This window comes from Pongo pygmaeus, chromosome 16 (assembly GCF_028885625.2).
Source record: "Pongo pygmaeus isolate AG05252 chromosome 16, NHGRI_mPonPyg2-v2.0_pri, whole genome shotgun sequence".
NCBI classification, from domain to species: Eukaryota; Metazoa; Chordata; class Mammalia; order Primates; family Hominidae; genus Pongo; species Pongo pygmaeus.
The window spans coordinates 57,333,199-57,355,210 of NC_072389.2; the positions used below are offsets into that span (position 1 = coordinate 57,333,199).

General features: G+C 43.3%; 1 pseudogene; it reads left to right on the forward strand.

The window, feature by feature from the left end:
* Nucleotides 1-15,124: 15,124 nt before the first annotated feature.
* Nucleotides 15,125-15,610, forward strand: LOC129014378 (small ribosomal subunit protein uS15-like; annotated as a pseudogene).
* The last annotated feature ends 6,402 nt before the right edge of the window (nucleotides 15,611-22,012 follow it).

The window sequence follows — 22,012 nt, forward strand, 5'->3', positions numbered from 1 at the left end:
CTTACTAGAAATATCAGTTTCTCATTGGAATAAGGCTTTAATTTGTTGTTTATGTGACATTTCAGTTTAACTGGGTATCCTGTATTTTATCTGGCAACCCTACTTGGGGAAAAGGAGCTAGAGAGACACCTGCCATCACGCAGCTGGCGTGCTGTTTCATGCCTTTGCATCCTTATTCTAAATTAAGTTAGGCCAGGCACGGTGGCTCACGCCTATAATCCCAGCATTTTGGGAGGCCGAGGCGGGTAGATCACTTGAGATCAGGAGTTCGAGATCAGCCTGGCCAACATGATGAAACCCTGTCTCTACTAAAAATACAAAAAATCAGCCGGGTGTGGTGGCAGACTCCTGTAATCCCAGATATTCGGGAGGCTGAGGCAAGAGAATCTCTCAAATACGGGAGGTGGAGGTTGCAGTGAGCCGAGATTCACCATTGCACTCCAGCCTGGGCAACAAGAACAAAACTCCATCTCAAAATAAATAGTTAGTGCCAAGCATGTCATGCTGTAGTCATCCGAGTCCAAGTGTCTAACAGACCCTGAGAAGAACTCTAAAGTGGGCATCGTAACCTAGCAACAGTGACCATCCTAGGAAGAACAGCACCCCAGGAACCCAGATTATGTTCTGTAAGTACTATTGTCCATGGAAAGGAAACAGCTCATTCTAGTCTGGGGCAGCAAAGGTACGGGATGAACCTGGAACATCCTGTCACACCAGAAAACGAGGAACATATTGAAGACCACTGTGCTCATATCAGAGAACTCAGGCACTTGCCTGGAGAGGCTGAGCTTTGCTCATAGGAAGAGATGGGGAGTGAGTGTGGGTAGAGATGTAACAAGATTGGCTGTAAGTTGATGATGATTTAAGCTGGGTGATGGGTATGTGAGGGAGTCACTATGTTATTTTCTCTAAATTTGCATTTTTGAAATTGTTCATAAAAAAAGTCTAAAAACATTAAAAGGAAAAAGTGACTGTACCAATTTCCATTCCCTCCAGCAGAGGTGTAGAATCATAATGGTAATTTTAGATGGCGACATGAAGTATTGAGTCATTTATACAGCCTATTATAAATATTTAAATATATATACATATATATATTTAAATTTAGACAGAGTCTTACTCTGTCACCCAGGCTGGAGTGCAGTGGTGCGATCTGGCTCACTGAAACCTCTGCCTGCCAGGTTCAAGCAATTCTCCTGCCTCAGCCTCCAGAGTAGCTGGGATTACAGGCGTCCACCATCATGCCTGGCTATTTTTTGTATTTTTAGTAGAGATGGGATTTTGCCATTTTGCCCAGGCTGGTCTCGAACTCCTAACCTCAAGTGATCCGCCCACCTTGGCCTTCCCAGGTGCTGGAATTACAGGCGTGAGCCACTGCCCTCGGCCTGTATTTTAAATATATTTTAAAGATATGTTGTTATATAGGCTGGGAATTTGAAAAACTTGGGTATAAAGAAGACTGAGTTGGCCGGGCACGGTGGCTCATGCCTGTAATCCCAGCACTTTGGGAGGCCAAGGCGGATGGATCACCTGAGGTTGGAGTTCAAGACCAGCCTGACCAACATGAAGAAACTCCATCTCTAATAAAAATACAAAATTAGCCAGGCATGGTGGTACACACCTGTAATCCCAGCTACTCGGGAGGCTAAGGCAGGAGAATCCCTTGAACCTGGGAGGCGGAGGATGTGGTGAGCCGAGATTGTGCCATTGCACTCCAGCCTGGGTAACAAGAGCAAAACTCCGTCTCAAAAAAAAAAAAAAAAAAAAAAAAGACTGAGTTGTAAAAAAAAAATTACAGGGACCCAATTCTACATATGTATAAATGAAGAAGTAATTGGAATCTCTGGCTTCAACAGATGAAGAGTTCAGGTTGAGAGAGAATTTAAATTCTGCTCAAAGGAGGAAACACACCGGCAATCTTGAGATGCCCAGGTGCCTCTGTTCTCCATTGTTCTCTCCTTTAGGAGCAGAAAAGCAGCAAGCCAAGCATGCTGGGTTCCCAGAAGACCAAAACTGTGAGTCTAGAGGCAAAGGCAGCCTTTCTGCCACTGCATATCCAGGGCTCCTGGGGACTGCTTAGCGCTCTACCTCACTGCAAGCAACAGCCTAGGGTGCATTACCTATCCCACACAAAGAGAGAGCCAGAGTTACTTAGAATTTGTTTGAGAGCTGCTTCTCATCTCTGCAGCTCCCAGCAGCAGGTTGTGTTGGGAGAGCAGGGCTGTGTCTGAGTGCCCCTCATCAGGCAGCACAGATGCCTGGCATGTCCCAGGCTGTGGCCCAGAATGTGTCAGGTAACCAGGTTGTATTTAGCCTACGGGGTACTCCCTCCCTCACTCACTACATTGCTTTTTACTATCTTTTGGTCTCTTTTAAAAATCCAGCCCACCACACCTCTCACCTCCTGGTGGAGCCAGCTGTGAGCCTCGGCAGAAGGGTCTTGGTAGTTGCAGGCCTCCCAGGACAATTGCCAACCTTGAGAGTTTGCTCAGTTACTAGAAAGCAGCTTTAAAAGTATAAATAGCTGTGGTAAAGACTGCACTTGTGAGAGTTGTCAAACCACAGAATACCCAACTTCTCCCTCCTGACAACTGATTTCTTTCTTTTTTTTTTTTTTTTTTTGAGATGGAGTCTCACCATGTCCCCCAGGCCAGAGTGCAATGGCACAGTCTCTGCTCACTGCAACCTCTGCCTTCCAGTTTCAAGCAATTCTCCCGCCTTAGCCTCCTGAGGCACCTGCCATCATGCCCAACTACTTTTTGTATTTTTGTAGAGACAGTGTTTCACCATGTTGGCCAGGCTGGTCTTGAACTCCTGACCTCAGATGGTCCGCCCACCTCAGCCTCCCAAAGTGCTGGGATTACAGGTGTGAGCCACCACACCCAGCCCTGACAACTGATTCTGAGAAATGCTCTTTTCCCCTTGAATAGCTGGTCTATCTCCACTGGAGGAAACTTCAGTTTCTAAAGGTATATGAATGACACAATCCTGTGGGTAGATGATAGCCCTCATCTCTCTTTATCTGACCTGATTTTTCAGTAGGAAACCAACTTCTTAGCCAGATGGGGCCTGTTCGGAATGTGCAATTGGTGCTAAATACATATCTTTTAAATCAAATTTACTCTTGCTCTAGCTGCTTGATTTTTTGGGGCAATGGAAACATATAATTACAATCATGCTGAACTGCATTTGTTTTTAGAAAGCTTCAATGTTTGATTTTTAGAATAAAATAAGCTTTATTTTTTACACATTCTTTTGCTCCCTGTTAAAACCTTCATTCCAGGATGATCTACCTCGGGAGCACAGATTACAGGGTGATTATTATTTTGGTTCAACATATATAACAAGGAAGTAGCACACATGGATACAACTGTGCTTTAGAAACAATCTCTGCCAGACCTCTTGGGTCTTTTTCTCTCCTGCTGCTTTAACAGATGCCTCCCCTTGTTGTCCAAATACTGTAAAACTCTGAGCTTGTAAAGAGAAAACGTGGCATTGAGTGTGGTGAGGTTTCATGTGTTCTTTCATTGCCATGATGCTGATATTTTCTTGTTCTCTCCAAGCTCCTCTGGTATCTTCATTTGCTTCCCTTTAAGAAAAACTCTTCTTGGTTTTCCTAATCCCTTTCTACAGATATTCTGAAGACACCAAGAAGATATTCAGTTTTTCCCCACTCAGAGATGACATGATTGCAGACATGACATCCATGAGCTCAAAGCTCTCATCCCCAAATAAACATTGAATTCAGCCAAACATTCGTCAAGCGCCTACTGCCAGCAGACATGTATGTTAGGAGGATATTTGGCTGCAAGTAACAGAAAAAAAAAAAATCATTCTGCCTAGAGCCTTATTAAAAATGAATCTTGGGCTGAGCATGGTGGCTCAGGCCTAATAATCCCAGCACTTTGGGAGGCCAAGGCAGGCGTATCACCTGAGGGTGGGAGTTCGAGACCAGCCTGACCAACATGGAGAAACCCTGTCTCTAGTAAAAATACAAAAAATTAGCCAGGCATGGTGGCGCATGCCTGTAACCCCAGCTACTCAGGAGGCTGAGGCAGCAGCATCTCTTGAACCTGGGAGGTGGAGGCTGCAGTGAGCCAAGATCGTGCCATTGCACTCCAGCCTGGGCAACAAGAGCAAAACTCTGTCTCAAAAAAAAAAAAAAAAAAAAGAGAATCTTGGGCTAGGCACGGTGGCTTATGCCTGTAATCCCAGCACTTTGGGAGGCCAACGTGGATGGATCACCTGAGGTTGGGAGTTCAAGACCAGCCTCACCAACATGGAGAAACCCCATCTCTACTAAAAATACAAAATTAGCCAGGCATGGTAGTGCATGCCTGTAATACCAGCTACTTGGGAGGCTGAAGCAGAAGAATCGCTTGAACCCAGGAGGCGGACGTTGCGGTGAGCCAAGATCGTGCCATTGCACTCCAGCCTGAGCAACAAGAGGGAAACTCTGTCTCAAAAAAAAAAAAACAACACAAACAAACAAAAAAACACCTCATTAAAAGAAGAGATTCATTTTTTTTATGTAGCAAAAATTCAGGAGACATGCAGCTTCTGATGTTGGTTCAGTGGCTAAAAATTATCAGGGATAAAAAAATATATATCAGGGATAATATCTGATTATTTTGCCTTTCCCTTATGGGTTCAAGGCAGCTATTATAGTTACATATTCATACTACGTTATCTGTTACTATTACATATTCATCCATATGAATCTGTATTCAAGGCAAGGAGAAGAAAGGATCATGCTGGTATTGTTCATCCCTTTATATTAAAAAAGCAAAAGATTTCTCAGAACCTCCCAACAGACTTTTGCTAATATATAATTGGCCAGAATGTGTCACATGGCCACATTTAGTTGCAAAGGTGGCTGAGAATGCAAATGTTTGGCTTTTCCAATTCCAAATGTAGAGTCAAAGAAAGAAAGAAGTTGGGAATGGGTATGGGGCAGCCAAACCATGAGATCTGCAGAGTGAGATCCTTCCAATTGTGTTTTGAGTTTCTTACTGGAATTTAACATGTGCTTTAGAGATGGTCTGGTGAGGTCAAGTTCAGATTTCCTTACCCTCCAACTCGTCTTCTCTTCCTAGCTTCCTACCACCTATTAGCTAGCCCTTTCCTGCCTCCTGCTAAAGAGTTAACAACTATAGACTCATCTTAATAGAGCAGGAGGAATCTTGGCTTAAAGCCAGAAGATAAGTCATTGTGTCAAAACTCCAAAGATGGCTTGCTTTGCAATCTTGGGTGGCATATAGTTTGAGCCTTGATTTTTTTCACCTGTAACATATTTCTTAATATTTCTTACTGTACAGGGCTATTGAGAGAATTAGCTCAAATAGGCGTACATGAAATGTCCTGGTAAAGCACCTGGTCCATATAGGCTCTCCATGGATGTTTGTTGCATAAATGAGTGGGACTCTGTTAATGAAACTGTCCCTATAAACTTTATAAAATTGGCCGGGCGCAGTGGCTCACACCTGTAATCCCAGCACTTTGGGAGGCCAAGGCGGGTGGATCACAGGGTCAGGAGATTGAGACCATCCTGGCTAACACGGTGAAACCCCGTCTCTACTAAAAATACAAAAAATAAGCCAAGCGTGGTGGCGGGCGCCTGTAGTCCCAGCTACTCGGGAGGCTGAGGCAGGAGAATGGTGTGAACCCGGGAGGCAGAGCTTGCAGTGAGCCAAGATTGCGCCACTGCACTCCAGCCTGGGCTACAGAGTGAGACTCCATCTCAAAAAAACAAACAAACAAACAAAAACTTTATAAAATTAATCTGGGAATAAGGAAGAGAAAGAAACAAAAATAAACTATGCTTGCAGCACATTCAGCATTAATCATTCAGTTAGCTTGCTCTCTGACTTGCTTCCTCATAGTTGTTTGGTACCTGTTATACTATAATCACATAAGCCCTATAGTTCCCCTTAACTGCTCTATAGAAAACAACTTGAACATTATGAAATATTAAGTTTTCCCTTTGATATATTCTTTCAGGTTTTGCATACCAGTGAAACTAGTGACATTGGCTGGTCTAAAGGACCCCACAAGCAGTTGACTCAAAGAACGCAGTTTCCATGTTCTGATTTTCATACCCCTTCCTCGATCAATCAACAACCACAATTTTCTAGCCCCTTGCCCTTCATAATTCTCTTAAAAACCCCAGCCCAGAACTCTTCAGAGATGGATTTGAGGGTCTCCTTCAATCTCGTTGCTCAGCCACCCTGCAATCATTAAAGTCTTTCTCTGCTGCAAACCTTGCTGTCTTGGTGTATTGTTATGTCACATCACAGTGGGCATACAAAACTGTTGGTCCTGTAACAGTATATATCTGTTGGTTTGGGATGCCAGCATTCCTTACCCACTTCTGGTAACATCACCTCTTTCTCTTAGAGAATCCTCTGACATCTTGTGGTCTTCAAAAGGCCTCCCAATCACAGTACTTACCACCCCCTGGCCAAAGACAGAACACATGACTCTACTGACCAATCACATTGCCCCATCTCCTTGGCTACAGTGACTTGCATGTGACAGTAAGGCCAATCAGAGACTCTCTCTAAAAATCTTTACTTGTATACGCTGAGAGATGTTTTCTTTGGCCTTTGGTTTTTTGGAATGATGTGACTCTGAGGCTGTCTGTAGCTATGATATTCCCTTTCTCAGTCACCACTATCACCAGTTTCTTAACATGTGTTTCTGTGTCGGATGGGGGCATAGACTTACAGACAGTAGGTGACAAATACAGTGACAGAGAAGAACAGGGGCTTATGGGAGATTATCTGCTCAAGATAAGTGATGAACTAGAAAGGCCAAACTCTCTTTGAAGGGCAATTAAGGGACTCAGTGTATGTGAGGGGGAAGAACTGCATTGAATAAGATGTGTATACCTGGCATTTTAAGTCAAAGTTTAATTCCAGTGAAGGTTTAAACCATACCTGGCCTCTATTCCTATTTGGTTGAAAAAAATCTGCATATAAGTGAACCCACAGAGTTCAAACCCAAGTTGTTTAACGACTGTACATATATATGTTTATTCAAGAAAGTACAATTATAATTTACTGAACCTAAACGGTGCAGCTGGCCATCACGGAATGAATGGCGTGGATGCCCTTCTCTTTTTGGGCTCCCTAGGACATCACACTCTTGATTTTCCTCTTACCTCAGTTGGTTGCTTCTTCCTGGTCTTCTTTGCTGGACTCTTCTTTTCTCTGATCTACTGACATTGCACAGCCTCCCAACAAGTCTCCCCGTTAGTACTCGGTCCCTCAGCCCAAGATGATTCTTTAAATCACAAATCTTTTATTTTTTTGAGACAGAGTCTTGCTCTGTCGCCCAGGCTGGAGTGCAGTGGTACAATCTTGGCTACTTGCAATCTCCACAGCCTGGGTTCAAGCGATTCTCAGCCTTCAGAGTAGCTGGGACTACAGGCGACCACCACCACACCCAGGTAATTTTTGTAATTTTAGTAGAGGCGGGGTTTCACCATGTTGGCCAGGCTGGTCTCAAACTCCTGACCTCAAATGATTCACCCACCTCGGCCTCCCAAAGTTCTGAGATTACAGGCGTGAGCCACTGTGCTGGGCCTAAATCACAAATCTTTTATGTTAATCCAAAACTGAACTTGATGTCGTCTCCCTACCCTGACACCTCTGCTTCCCTAGTGTTTTCCATCTCATAATGGCAACTATGTTCCTCCGGCTGTCTTGGCCAAAATCTTTGTCATTTTGACTCCGGTCTCTTATTCATCAGAAAATCCTATCACTTCCAACCTCAAAATATATCTAGAATTTGAACACATGTCACTGCTGTGATGACGGCCGTGATCATTCACTACCTGCATTATTACCATAGCCCCTCCTTACTAATCTGTTTCTGCCATTGCCCATCACTCTCTATTCTCAAAGGACAATACTTAAAATTTAAGTCACATCAGATCACCACTCTGCTCCAAACTCTGCATTAGTTCTCCCTTCCTCCTAGAGTGAGAGCCAAAGTCCTCACCACAGTCCCGAGGACTATACATGATCTGCACCCTCACAGCCCTTTGCCTGTCTCATCTCAGTGACGGCCACATACCTTTGGCTCATTCTGCTCCTGACCACACTGGCCGTTATACCACTCAACACACCATGCATGCTTCTTTCTTCTATCTGCCTGGAATATTCTTCTCCCAGATATCTGCTTGGCTAACTCCATTCAACTGTTTATAAAAATCTCATCTTTTCAATGAGGATAACCCCTCCCTACCTACTCTTGATCCCCTTTACTCCACTTTTCTTCCCCTCCCTCTGATAGCACACACTGCTTTCTGACATACTGTATTTATTAATTCCATTCATTGTCTGTCTTTTCCAGTTACAACATAGGTTTCATGAGGTCAAGGACTTTTTTTTTTTTTTTTTTTTTTTTTGAGATGGTGTCTTGCTCTGTCTCCCAGGCTGGAGTGCAGTGGCATGATCTCGGCTTACTGCAAGCTCTGCCTCCCAGGTTTACGCCATTCTCCTGCCTCAGCTTCCTGAGTAGCTGGGACTACAAGCACCCACCACCACGCCCGGCTAATTTTTTGTATTTTTACTAGAGATACTAATGGGGTTTCACTGCATTAGCCACAATGGTCTCAATCTTCTGACCTTGTGATCCACCTGCCTCAGCCTCCCAAAGTGCTGAGATTACAGGTGTGAGCCACCGCGCCTGGCCAGGACTTTAAAAAAAAAAAAAAAAAAAAGAGAGAGATGGGGTCTCATTATGTTGCCCAGGCTGGAGTGCAGCAGCTATTCACCAGTGTCATTATAGTATACTACAGCCTCAAACTCCTGGGCTCAAGTGATCTTCCTCCTCAGCCTCCTGAGTACAGGTATACCACCAAACCTGGCTCTTTGTCTGTTTTGATCTCAGATCATAGGAGATTGAGAATGTCTTCTTCAGGGACTCTGACCCTCCCAAGGACCTTGGGATAACAACTTTTGAGATCCCCCAACACATAGACCAACCAGATCACCCTACAGTGAAGCATGCTAATAAATACTTTCAAAGCTTTCAATCAGCATTTTATTTCAGGCCCTGCTCTTAGATACAAGCCAAGAATCTAAGATAACAAAACATCCAAGGAAAACCTGTAACACTAAAGAAATGAAGCACAAAAAAAATAATAATAATAAATGGGGGGGGGGGTTGAAGTATTTGGAATAAATGAAGACTACAAGGAGAATATATTTAATATCCACAGGAAGATAATATTATGCAGCCATGGAACAAAATAAAAGGAATATATTATGAAAAATATTCAGAGAACAAAAAATAACTGTAGGAAACAAAGAATGTAAAGAAATGAATTCAAAAGAATAACTGGAAGATAAATCTAGCTGAAACAAAACAAAACAAAAAAGCCAAACAAAAGAATGGAAAATAGTAGAACAAGGATAAGAAAATTAGATACCATCAACGAAGCTCATCCAAATATTAACAGCAATAGGAAGAAAACAGCAAAGCAGTAAGAAGAAAGCCGATGGAATGAACCAAGATAATCTCCCAGAATGGAAGAACATGGGTTTCCAGATTGAAAAGCTTCACCTAGTGCCCAGCACAATGGACAAAATATATCCACGTATCATCGGGAAATTTCAGAACTCTGGGTTCAAAGAGAGAACCTACAGGCTTCTGGACAGGAGAAAACAGACCACACACATGATCAGGAATCAACACTGGAAGCTAAATAACATGGAAGAATGTTTTTAATATTGGAAGATAAAATAAAATGGAGAAATGCCTCTAAAATTCTGAAGGGAAATAATCTGAGATCTAGAGTTTTATATCCAGATATGATGGGCGCACCAAAATCTCAGAAATCACCACTAAAGAACTCATGTAACCAAACACTATCTGTTTCCCCAAAACCTATTGAAATAAAAAATTAAAAAAAATTTTAAAATAGAATGTTATAACCAGATAAAGAATTATTCAACTGTGAAGGTGGAATAAAGAACATTTCAGATGTACAAGGTTTCAAATATTTACCTCCTACCTATTCTGAGAAAGATATTAGAGGATATGCTCCATCAAAATGAGGGAGCAAACCAAGAAAGAGAAAGCCCAGGGATACAGAAACAAGAGATCCAACACAGGGGAAAGCAAAAGAAATCCCAGGATAATGATACCGAAGGGTTGTTGCAGGATAACAATTGTATAGCAGTCACAGAGGACAATCAGTCCAGATTTGAGAAGATGAGAAGGCTATGGGAGACTTCTTCAGGAAGATAAAATATACAAAATACCTGAGGTAGATAAATGTCTTGAGAAGAGATTTAAATAACTGTTAGAGAATTTAAAGATAGTTTCCTGAAAGTTTACAGAAGGCTAGTCAAAAGTCAAGTAAAAAAAATTAAGACAATTAACTCAAGGAAGAAAATGGTGCAAGAAAAGTAATCATAGTTAATTACATGGCTCAGCTCTGAATAGCATACAAAGTCAATGTAAATAATGATACTGATTTAATCCAAATTATGATATAATTATATAGGATGGGGTTGGGAAATAGAAATTGTGTGTGTGGCAGATAATATGGGGCAGGAGGAGATGAAAGAGTTAAATCCCTACTTATCACAGTGCAAAGACAATTGATACTGTCCCAAACTGAAAATCAAGACATAGCCATCCAAGCATTCTATTTATATAAATACTAGAAATACTAAATACTAAATAGAGATATTATACTAAATACTAAAAAAATACTAAATACTAAAAAACTAAAATATATAAATACTAAATACTAAAATAGAGGTAAATACTAAATACTAAATAGAGATAAATACTAAATACTAAAGATAGAGATAAACAGTAAAAAGATCAGTTAAAATAATTAAAAGTACTTTGGGAGGCCGAGGCAGGCGGATCACGAGGTCAGGAGATCGAGACCATCCTGGCTAACACGGTGAAACCCCGTCTCTACTAAAAACAGAAAAAATTAGCTGGGCTTGGTGGCAGGCACCTGTAGTCCCAGCTACTTGGGAGGCCGAGGCAGGAGAATGGCATGAACCCGGGAGGCAGAGCTTGCAGTGAGCCGAGATGGTGCCACTGCACTCCAGCCTGGGCAACAGAGTGAGACTCTGCCTCAAAAAAACAAAAACAAAAAAAAACCCCAATAAATTAAAAGTAGTTACCTCTGGGGCTGGGAAGTTGGGAGAGGGAGACTAGGCACTGCTGTTTTTCCTAAGAGATCTTATTAAACCATTTGGCTCTTTAAATTATGACTGAATAATTTTGAAAAATAAAAAGTTGATACTCATCTAATTCAAGTGGGTGTCCTTATTTTAAGTATCTTAAAAGTTAAGAGAAATCTTAAGTGGGTCAATTAGCTTGACTGAGCTCAAATGGAGCAGTATTATAAAAATGTTGAGTATTAGATATTTGTTTGATGCAATGGTTCACAACCCCAGATGCACAACCCTGGTTGCACAACTGAACCACCAGGGGAATTTTTAGAGCCTACTCATGCCATGCGCCATCCAAGCCACTCAAATTGAGCCTCTAGGGCTCACAGGGGCATCCATAGTTTTATTTTTATTTATTTTATCTTATTTTTGAGACAGAGTCTCGCTCTGTCACCCAGGCTGGAGTGCAGTGGCGTGATCTTGGCTCACTGCAACCTCCGCCTCCTGGGTTCAAGCTATTCTCCTGCCTCAGCCTCCCAAATAGCTGGCATTACAGGTGCATGGCACCATGTCTGGCTAATTTTTGTATTTTTAGTAGAGATGGGGTTTTACCATGTTGGCCAGGCTTGTCTCAAACGCCTGACCTCAAGTGATCCGCCCGCCTCAGCCTCCCAAAGTGCTGGGATTACAGGCACGAGCCGCCACACCCAGCCCATCCCTAGTTTATTTATTTATTTATTTATTTTTTTGAGACGGAGTCTTGCTCTGTTGCCCAGACTGGAGTGCAGTGGCCCGATCTCAGCTCACTGCAAGCTCTGCCTCCTGGGTTCAAGCCGTTCTCCTGCCTCAGCCTCCTGAGTAGCTGGGACTACAGGTGCCCGCCACCACACCTGGCTAGTTTTTTGTATTTTTAGTAAAGACGGGGTTCACCGTGTTAGCCAGGATGGTCTCAATCTCCTGACCTTGTGATCTGCCTAGTTTTTTTTTTTTTTTTTGAGGCAGAGTCTCACTCTGTCGCCCAGGATGGAGTGCAGTAGTGCGATCTCGGCTCCCGGGATCAAGCTCTGCCTCCCGGGTTCACGCCATTCTCCTGCCTCAGCCTCCTGAGTAGCTGGGACTACAGGCGTGTGCCACCACACCTGGCTACCTTTTTTTTTTTGTATTTTTAGTAGAGACGGGGTTTCACCATGTTAGCCAGGATGGTCTTGATCTCCTGACCTCGTGATCTGCCCGCCTCGGCCTCCCAAAGTGCTGGGATTACAGGCGTGAGCCACCCCACGCGGCCGCCCATCCCTAGTTTTAAAAGTCCTTCAGTTGGCCACACGTGGCCCATTCCTAGTTTTAAAAGTCCTTCAGGTGGCTGGGCCTGGTGGCTTACACCTGTAATCCCAGTACTCTGGGAGGCCGAGGCGATGGATCACTTGAGGTCAGGAGCTCGAGACCAGCCTGGCCAATATGGTGAAACCCCACCTCTACTAAAAATACAAAAATTAGCCTCTACTAACAATAAAAAAAATTAGTTGTGGTGGCCTGTGCCTGTAGTTCCAGCTGCTCCCGAGGCCGAGGCAAGAGAATCGTTTGAACCCAGGAGGTGGAGGTTGCAGTGAGCACAGATTGCCGCCACTGCATTCCAGCCTGGGCAATAGAGCAAGACACCATCTCAAAAAAAAAAAAAAAAAAAGGAAAAAGAAAAAGAAAAAGAAAAAAGAAAAAAATTCTAATATGTATCAAGATTAAGAACCACAGTTCTAATGATGACCTGAGGAAATGTTTTTAAATTCACTCCTAAGTTGCCTTTAAATGCAACTCATAGGATACTTACTCAACAGCATGGAATCTAAGTTTTGGTCCCATTTCCAAGAGAGGGAGGCTAGGTGGAAGTTGAAGACCCCACTTTGGAGGTAGGAACACAACAGAGAATCCAGGCTATACGAGGAAGTCAAAATCAGTGTTGCTACTAAATATAATCCTAAAGTCATGAGAGCAGTAGACTTCATGGCCTTAGCATAGGGCGAAGAGTGGAGATGCAAGCCACGGATTTATTTTCTTCCTCCTGAAGAAAACAAAATGCTGGAAGAATTCCTCTTTATCATGTGTTCAGAGCACAAGTTAGCCTGTGACTCTTAAAAACACAAACACATAAAACCAAACCTTCAAAACAATCATGTTTAGTAGATGATAAGTGCAAACCAATGGTCCCTTCACAATTCCTTCCCACTCTTTGGGCTGCTGGAACCACCCTGTATTAGTCTCGGAGGCAGAATGACTTTATGATTCACCAGGTCTGCGCTTGATTTTTAAAAACACATTTTATGGGCAAGCATTAGGTCAGCAGAAACTTCCTTCCCACTTGGCATATTTCATAAATCAGATGCAGAAAACACTTGGAGGCAAGCCCATGCCGGATATTCAGGGCTGTGTCAGGAAGTCAAGGTCACTATCATTACATTCCAAGTCAAGAGCAATGGCCTCTATATGGTCTCAATTCTCAGGGAATGTCCTTACCTGAGGCACAGGATGGAAACTGGCTTTTAAGCAAAATAGAGTATCCCACCTCCCAAAGGAGTCTCCTGCTCCCTTCTGGCATGATGAGACCTGCCTGATGGTAGCCCCAGGATCGAGGATGGCTAACATTTCGCAGGCGCCATGTGCCAGGCGGTGTTCTAAGTGCTTCGTGCATATCCTCATCCCTGAGGTATTTGGGTGAACCACACTTGCTAACTTGCCAAATGCCACATCATGGTCAAATAAGAACCAGAATTCACAGTATAAGGCTCCTGCTGGAACAGTACTAGGTTAAATACCCATGGAGAAAAGGCAATCTAGGAAACAGGTCAGGAGGGAGGCTGGGAAGCTGGGAGGCCATAGGAGGCAGAGGTGATGGTGTTGCCGGGTAGCCCACTCCTGGATCCTCTCCTCCCCATCTGCCTGTCCTAGCTCATCTCAGCTGCTTGCCCTCTCATCCTTTCCTTGGAAAAACATACCGGCTGTTGGGGCCTGGAATACCCCAGCATCAGCCACTCCCCTGTGGCCTGATGTGTATGGCTGTGTCAATGTGTAGTAGGAGGCAAGTGGCTTCCACCCTGGTGCCAAGGTCTATGGAGCCAGCAGACTGGAGAGGACAGTCTGGCTGACAGAGGTGGCCTGCCGTGCAGCTGGAAGCACTTATGTAAGGATCGCAATGCAATGTGGCTGCTTTGCACAGCGTTGCACCTCAGGACGAGCTTCCAAAGGTTGCTAAAATGCAGTTCTGTGAAGTTAGTACTGCAGAGGAAGGTACTATCCAGATCTAGGTGTTCTGACTCAGGGATGCCTTACTCAATTGGCCAGACTTGGAGAGTTACAGCCAGTACATAAGCATAGTCCTTCCACAAGCCATGCTCAAGGGGGTTGATGGATGAACCCAGCCCCCAAGGGAATGCTTAACTACATGGGGACTGTAGTGCTTTGGCTCTGGGTTCTTACGGACTACCGTCACCCACATTTTCAATTCCTTTGAGTTTCAAATATTACAAGAGGCATGGTTTAGAAACGTGACACTGTTAGCTACTTGAGCAGAACTTGGAACAGCAGCTGGATGGCAAACAGTGCCAGATGGAGGCCTTAGGGTAAGAAGCAGCTGAGTGATGAGGGTTAGAAGCAGCACCATTTGGCTGTGTAAGAGGCAGAGGGAGGATGGATCGCAGCTGACCTCTGACCTAGTCTAGGACGGCTGCCCTGCCCTCCAGCTGTGGTGTTGGCAAGAGAGGGTGGGTGGCCGTGTGGTGTCAGGAAAGCCAAGTGGCCAGAAGTCACCAGTCCTCTCTATTTTAAAGGCACAGGTGTTTCTTCTCCAGGTCTTGCCTGGTGAGTCCTTTCCCTTTCTCCTTGAGAATCCTGAGGTTTAAACATGGGAGGAGGTGAAACCCTCCTACATTGCAGGTGGGAACGTTTAATAATGCGGCCACAATTTTCGCTGCCTGACTGCTGCCATCATGGGTCGCATGCATGCTCCTGGGAAGGGCCTGTCCCAGTTGGCTTTGCCCTATTGCCACAGCATCCCCACTTGGCTGAAGTTGACATCTGACGATGTGAAGGAGCAGATTTACAAAGTGGCCAAGAAGGGCCTGACTCCTTCACAAATTGGTGTGATCCTGAGAGAGTCACATAGTGTTGCACAAGTATGTTTTGTGACAGGCAATAAAATCTTCAGAAATCTGAAGTCTAAGGGACTTGCTCCTGATCTCCCTGAAGATCTATACCTTTAATTAAGAAAGCAGTCGCTGTTCAAAAGCATCTTGAGAGGAGCAGAAAGGATAAGGATGCTAAATTCCATCTGATTCTGATAGAGAGCCGGATTCACCACTTGGCTCCATATTACAAGACCAAGCCAGTCCTCCCTCCCAATTGGAAATATGAATCATCTACAGCCTCTGCCCTGGTAGCATAAATTTGTCTATGTACTCAAGCAATAAAATGATTGCTTAACAAGAACAAAAAAACCCAATAATGTAGCCACTGTGAAAAACAGGTTAGTGGTTTCTCAAAACATTAAACATAGAGTTACCATGTGACTCAGCAATTCCACTCCTAGATGGAATTAAAAACATGTCCACACAAAAGCCTAAAGTTCATATCAGCATTATTCGTAATAGCCAAAAAGTGAAACAACCCAAATGTTCATCAGCTGATGAATGGATAAACAAAGTTTGGTATATTCAAATAGTGTAGTATTACTCAGCCATAAAAAAAGAATCAAGTACAGACATATGCCACAATGTGGACAAACCATGAAAACACTATGTTAAATGAAAAAAGTCAGACACAAAAAGCCATGTGTTGTCTGATTCTATTGATATACAATGTCCAGAATAGGCAAATCCATAGAGACAAAAAGTAGGTTAATGGTTGCCAGGAGGTGAGGGAAGGGAGAAATTGGGAGTGACTCCTAATGGGTATGAGGTTTCTTTATGAGATTACAGAAATGTCTGGAATTAAAAATGATGGTTGCATAACATTGTTAATATATTAGAAATCATTGAGTTGTATAATTTAAAATGGTTTTATGTTATATAAATTTTATCTAAATTTTTAAATTGCAAAAACCATGGAAGAAAAAACCACCTTAAAAGATACTTTATTTATTTTTATTTTTTGAGACAGAGTCTCGCTCTATCACCCAGGATGGAGTGCAGTGGCATGATCTCCGCTCACTGCAACCTCCACCTCCCAGGTCCAAGCAATTCTCCTGTCTCAGCTTTCTGAGTAGCTGGGATTACAGGTACGTGCCACCACGCCCAGCTAATTTTTGTATTTTTAGTAGAGGTGGGGTTTTACCATGTTGGCCGGGCTGGCTTCAAACTCCTGACCTCAGGTGATCCGCCCACCTCAGCCCTGCCAAAGTGCTGGGATTGCCTGGCCAACATATACTTTAATAAAAAGTTGTTATAAAAGTAATGCCCAGGCTGGGTGCGGTGGCTCACACCTGTAATCCCAGCCCTTTGGGAGGCCGAGGCGGGTAGATCACCTGAGATCAGGAGTTTGAGACGAGCCTGGCCAACATAGTGAAACCCCATCTCTACCAAAAATACAAAAATTAGCTGGGTATGGTGGCACGCAGGAGAATCACTTGAACCCGGGAGGTGAAGGTTGCAGTGAGCTGAGATCGTGCTTCTGCACTCCCGCCTGGGTGACAGAGCAGGACTCTGTCTCAAAAAAAAAAAAAAAAAAGAAAGAAAAGATAAAAAGAAGAAAAAAATAATGCCCAGCAAATTTACTTCAGCAATACGTTTGATTTCCAAGAACTGTAATGACAGAAATTAAAAAAAAAAATGGCTGGAGATTCTTCCAAATCTGAGATATCCATGTTTCCTTTAGAGTTTCATTCTAGTTTCTTCTTTGATTATGCATCCTTGAGAATATTCTTTCTGCTGAGTCTGTTACTTCTCCCATGCAATTAGTTTTCTTTCAATATCTGGTGATCCTTGGGGTCAGTTAATAGCTAGAGCTAAGATGTGTGGGGTGGAAGACTGGCCCAGCCAACTGCTGGGGACTGCTGCTTCCCATCTTGGCATTGTTCCATCATTTTGTAAGAGAAAAATTTCACTTTTTTGAGAGGTGGTTTTTATTGCCTGAAGTGGGCTAGAGATCCCTCTAGCTGGGTTCTATTGTCAGTTTACTCCCATTGACATTAAATCTGGAAATTCCACATTGCTGATGGCACCCCCCACCTCCAGTGTGTTAATGCTATTATTGATTATTGAGCTGTAATAGATCTTTTCAACAGAATTTGAAGAGGGAGGATAAGATATAATCCGACTGAAAAAAATGAGCACTACTTATGCTTTAAACTAAAGCTTTAAAACATATATTCAATTATTTGCAAATACATTCAAAAAATGAATAGTTGATTTCCTATTATCAAATTTGATACAAGTAATTTTCTGATAAAATTGATAATATAAAGATAAAACACTAAGTTTTATCTCATTAAATGTAATCTTGCTAACAAAATAAAAATGTTAAGGTCAAATGAATACAGATGTATGAAAGCAAAATGCAGCTCAGATGTTAATACCACTGGCCACTAAAAGGAACCAGGACTCCTTGCAGAAAGGGTTTCCTCGTTCACTTATTTATATTAGCATTGGCTCATGGTTTTATTTTTTTAACTATCAGTGGGTTCTAATCCTTTCCTATTACCTATTTGATGCTCACATTGTCCCAAATTTGGCCAGTGGAGGCCTCTTACAGAAAAGTGGGTAAAGATAAAACACAACCATGAAATTCAAATTTCATTCAACTAAGTAGCTTTACAACTGGTTACAAGAACACCACCTTTAAACGTATCATCCGCCATGTTTAGAAATCTAAATAAAATATCCACTAAATAATACATAAGGAATAAAAGGACAATTCATTTTTTTAAACTGCTAATAACCATTTGCCTTGTACATTATTAGATGTACTTAATGATACTTGAGTGAGGAAGAACCTTTTTTTTTTTTTTTTAGGGAATTTGGGTGTATTTGTTACGGCACAAATATAGAAATGGTTAACACTTGTTTCCTAAAGTGTCTTAAAATAAAATCCAGTTTCTTCCCATTTTGAAATACTAATGACAGCTGGTAGTTTTCATATATGAGTGCATTTCAACTTTACAACCACTGTGAGGAAGCTAAAGTCCAGATAATTTAAACCTTCAAGACCAAAGACCCAAGTAAGTGGTTGCGCAACTACTGAACACTATCAGATCTCTTTGTACATTTTCCCCAGAGGAATCAGATAACTTTATGATTTTGATTTAAAAAGAAATTAACTTTCAACCATATTGAAATCAAGGGGTCTTACCTCTCAAAGTACAAAAATCTGAGCATTTTTAAAGACCAAAAGTCTTGTGTGCAAGGTGTCTAAAGACGCAGATACCCTCCTCTTCCAAAGTCAACTATTAAAGCCTGAGTCATTCTTCTATAGGTAACAGTTAATTCCAAAATGAGCTTTGAAGACAAAGCAAGAAAATGGTTTCCTGGTGCTGTAAAGACCATCTGTTGCCAGGTGGACCTTTCAAACGGAGACGCAGAGGGGCGCCCATCTGCTCTGCTGCCCAAGCCCAGGTGAACCTCTGGGTGGAATAAGAGCCGAGGACTTTAGACCAAGCCCCTCCCCTCAAAACCCCAAGCCGGGGCCGGGCGCGGCGGCTCACGCCTGTAATCCCAGCACTTTGGGAGGCTGAGGCGGGCGGATCACGAGGTCAGGAGATCAAGACCATCCTGGCTAACATGGTGAAACCCCGTTTCTACTAAAAATACAAAAAAATTAGCCGGGCTTGGTGGCGGGCGCCTGTGGTCCTAGCTATTTGGGAGGCTGAGGCAGAAGAATGGCGTGAACCCAGGAGGCGGAGCTTGCAGTGAGCCGAGATTGTGCCACTGCACCCCAGCCTGGGTGACAGAGCGAGACTCCATCTCAAAAAAAAAAAAAAAAAAAAACCCAACCCAAAGCCTTTCCTTTGTCCTCGCTTTTTGCCGACTTCTGCCTATCTGATTACTGTATGGAACTGGGCACCACTGAGCTCGTGTGCTACATTTTTAATCTCTGGTGACCTGAATATTATATACCTCTCTCCCTAAAAAGAATCTTTGATTTTTGTTTTTAACTCTTGCATGACTTATTTCTTAGAATTAATCTTTTTCTGTAGGAAAGCAGCACTGACAAGAAGTAAAAAGTCTCTGTACTGTACCCACAAATAAACAGGCAGATAGCTTATAGCAGCTCACCAGGACAAATGTGATCGTTGTAAGAAAAGAAGATATGAGTTCATGGGACCACCAGAAAAAGGGAAATTTGGGTGTCCTTATAGTTTATCATTCTAACAGGGCAAAATCAGGGCGCATGATCACCCTGGGCATACCTTACATTGTACAGCGATTCCCAAAACTCTATCAGGTGAATCAAAGGAGTATTAGAGGCTCATTCTACAAACAAGGCGGGCGATATTCAGAGACGGGAAGTCTCTTGCCCAAAACTGACGAGCGGTAAGAACAACAATGGTCTCAGGTAACACTTATTTAGCACTTGTTATAGGCCTGGCTCTGGATTGCAAGACAAACTCATGTTATAACTTTTTGTTTTTGTTTTTGTTTTGTTTTTTGAGACGGAGCCTCGCTCTGTCGCCAGGCTGAAGTGCAACGGCCCAATCTCGGCTCACTGCAACCTCCACCGCCCAGGTTCAAGCGATTCTCCTGCCTCAGCCTCCAGAGTAGCTGGGACTAGAGGTGCCCGCCACCACGCCAGCTAATTTTTGTATTTTTTGTAGAGATAGGATTTCACCATGTTGCCCAGGATGGTCTCGATCTCTTGGTCTCGTGATCTGCCTGCCTCAGCCTCCCAAAGTGCTGGGATAAATATTAATAGGCATTTACTTTCCTGATGAGGTTACAGAAGTTAAGGAAGGCTAAATAATGTGGTATTGTGATTTATATATGTAGCTGTCTCTCTAATTTGGTCTTGAGGTCTCTCTTTGGAGGGGGTCAGAAACCAGCCAATCTCCAGGAGAGCTGTGGCCAGGGGGAAGGGTAGGTTCTAGGGTGTCAGTCAGGTGAGGCACAAGGAGGAGGCGAAACCAAAACGCAGGAACAGAAATCTCTTACTTACACATCCCAGAGAGGTCCGGCGAGCGGAGGGAGCCCGAGGGGAAGTCTGGAGGCCATGGGGAGCCAGAGAGCAGAGGGAGGGCCTGGAGCTTTGTCCTGGGGCTTTCCCGTGGGGGTGTGGCTTGGCTGATACAACAAGAACACGTGCAAAGCAGAGCTTATTTACAGGAGTCTGGTGTTGGCCATTAGGTTTGATCGTGGTCAGCAGCTGTGTGATGTGTGGGTTCTGGGTCAGTGGGATGAAGAACAAATGGGCCGCATTACAAACAACCACTCAGGGAGGGGAAGTGTTACCCAGACCAGAGGTGATACAGTGAGACTGGGCTTCAGACAACTTAGGTCAGGCCTGAAAATGGATGCTGAGGCAGCCACTGTATTAAAACAATTTATGACATTTGGCCAATGTCATTCAGTTAAAAAGTGGCAAGGCTGAGATGAGAACAGGCAGGGTCAGGAGACCAGCCATGTCTTCTTAGTTTGCTTTCAGCATGTCATCTTGTGACTGGAACCCAGAGGGGAACCTCTGGGTAAGAACCAGGCAGACGCATAGTCATGGCTGAGGGCCGGGTGGTGACTCATGCTTGTAATCCCAGCACCTTGAGAAGCTAAGGCAGGAGGATTGCCTGAGCCCAGGGGTTTGAAACCAGCCTGGGCAACATAGTGAGACCTCGTCTCTACAAAAGAAAAATTAAAAAATTAGCTGGATGTGGCTGTGCCTGTGGTCCCAGCTCCTCAGGAGGCCAAAGCAGGAGGATTCCTTAAGCCCAGGAGGTCAAGGCTGCATTGAGCTGTGATCCTACCATTGCACTCCAGCCTAGGTGACAGAGCAAGATCCTGTCTCAAAAAGAAAAACAAAAGCAAAAAACAGTGTCATGGCTAAAACAATTGTCTTGGAAATCAGATGATTTTGGTTCAAGAACTGTCCTCTTGCCAACTACATGTCTTCTGGCAAGTTACTCAACCTCTGGGTCTCAGTTTCCTCAAATAAGTAGAACTCAGCATAGAGTCAATGATGAATAAATATTAATTAACCATCATAAGTTAGTGATCCTCATGAAAGGAGGCAGGAATACACAGAGCAGAGATAAAGGTAAAGGAGGGAAACAGAAAGGAAAAATCATGTATACTTTGAATAATCTTTTATTTCCAATTAACTATGAAACAAACAGTTCAGAAAAATTCCAAGTTGATTTTACAAATTTTTTTTTTCTTTTGTATTTTTAGTAGAGATGGGGTTTTGCCACACTGGCCAGGCTGGTCTCGAACTCCTGACCTCATGATCCACCCGCCCCGGCCTCCCAAAGTGCTGGGATTACAGGCGTGAGACACCACACCCAACCTGATTTTGCAAATTTTCAAATCAGAAAACAGAACCTCAAGGAATAAAACAGGAGCAAAGGCAGTTTCTCCCCTTTCATGCTCACTGGAAAGAACTTTGCAATAACTAGCTTATTAGGCCTTGAAATGGCTCATTAATTAATGCTGATTCTTTAAAAATAAAATTTTCAGTGACTTGGCATTCAGATCACATCCAAAGTTAAGATAAATTCCCAAACCCTGAGGTGATGAGATTTCGCTTCCACGCCACATGCCCCAGATGTTCCCTGTGTACTGTGTTTTAATGGCAGCCAAGCTGATGGACTTGCCCTCCTCTTCCTCATCTTAAGGATGGCGTGGTGGATAATTAGCACTCAGCCCCTGCTCTCTCAGTTCCTCTTTTCTCCTCAGACCTCT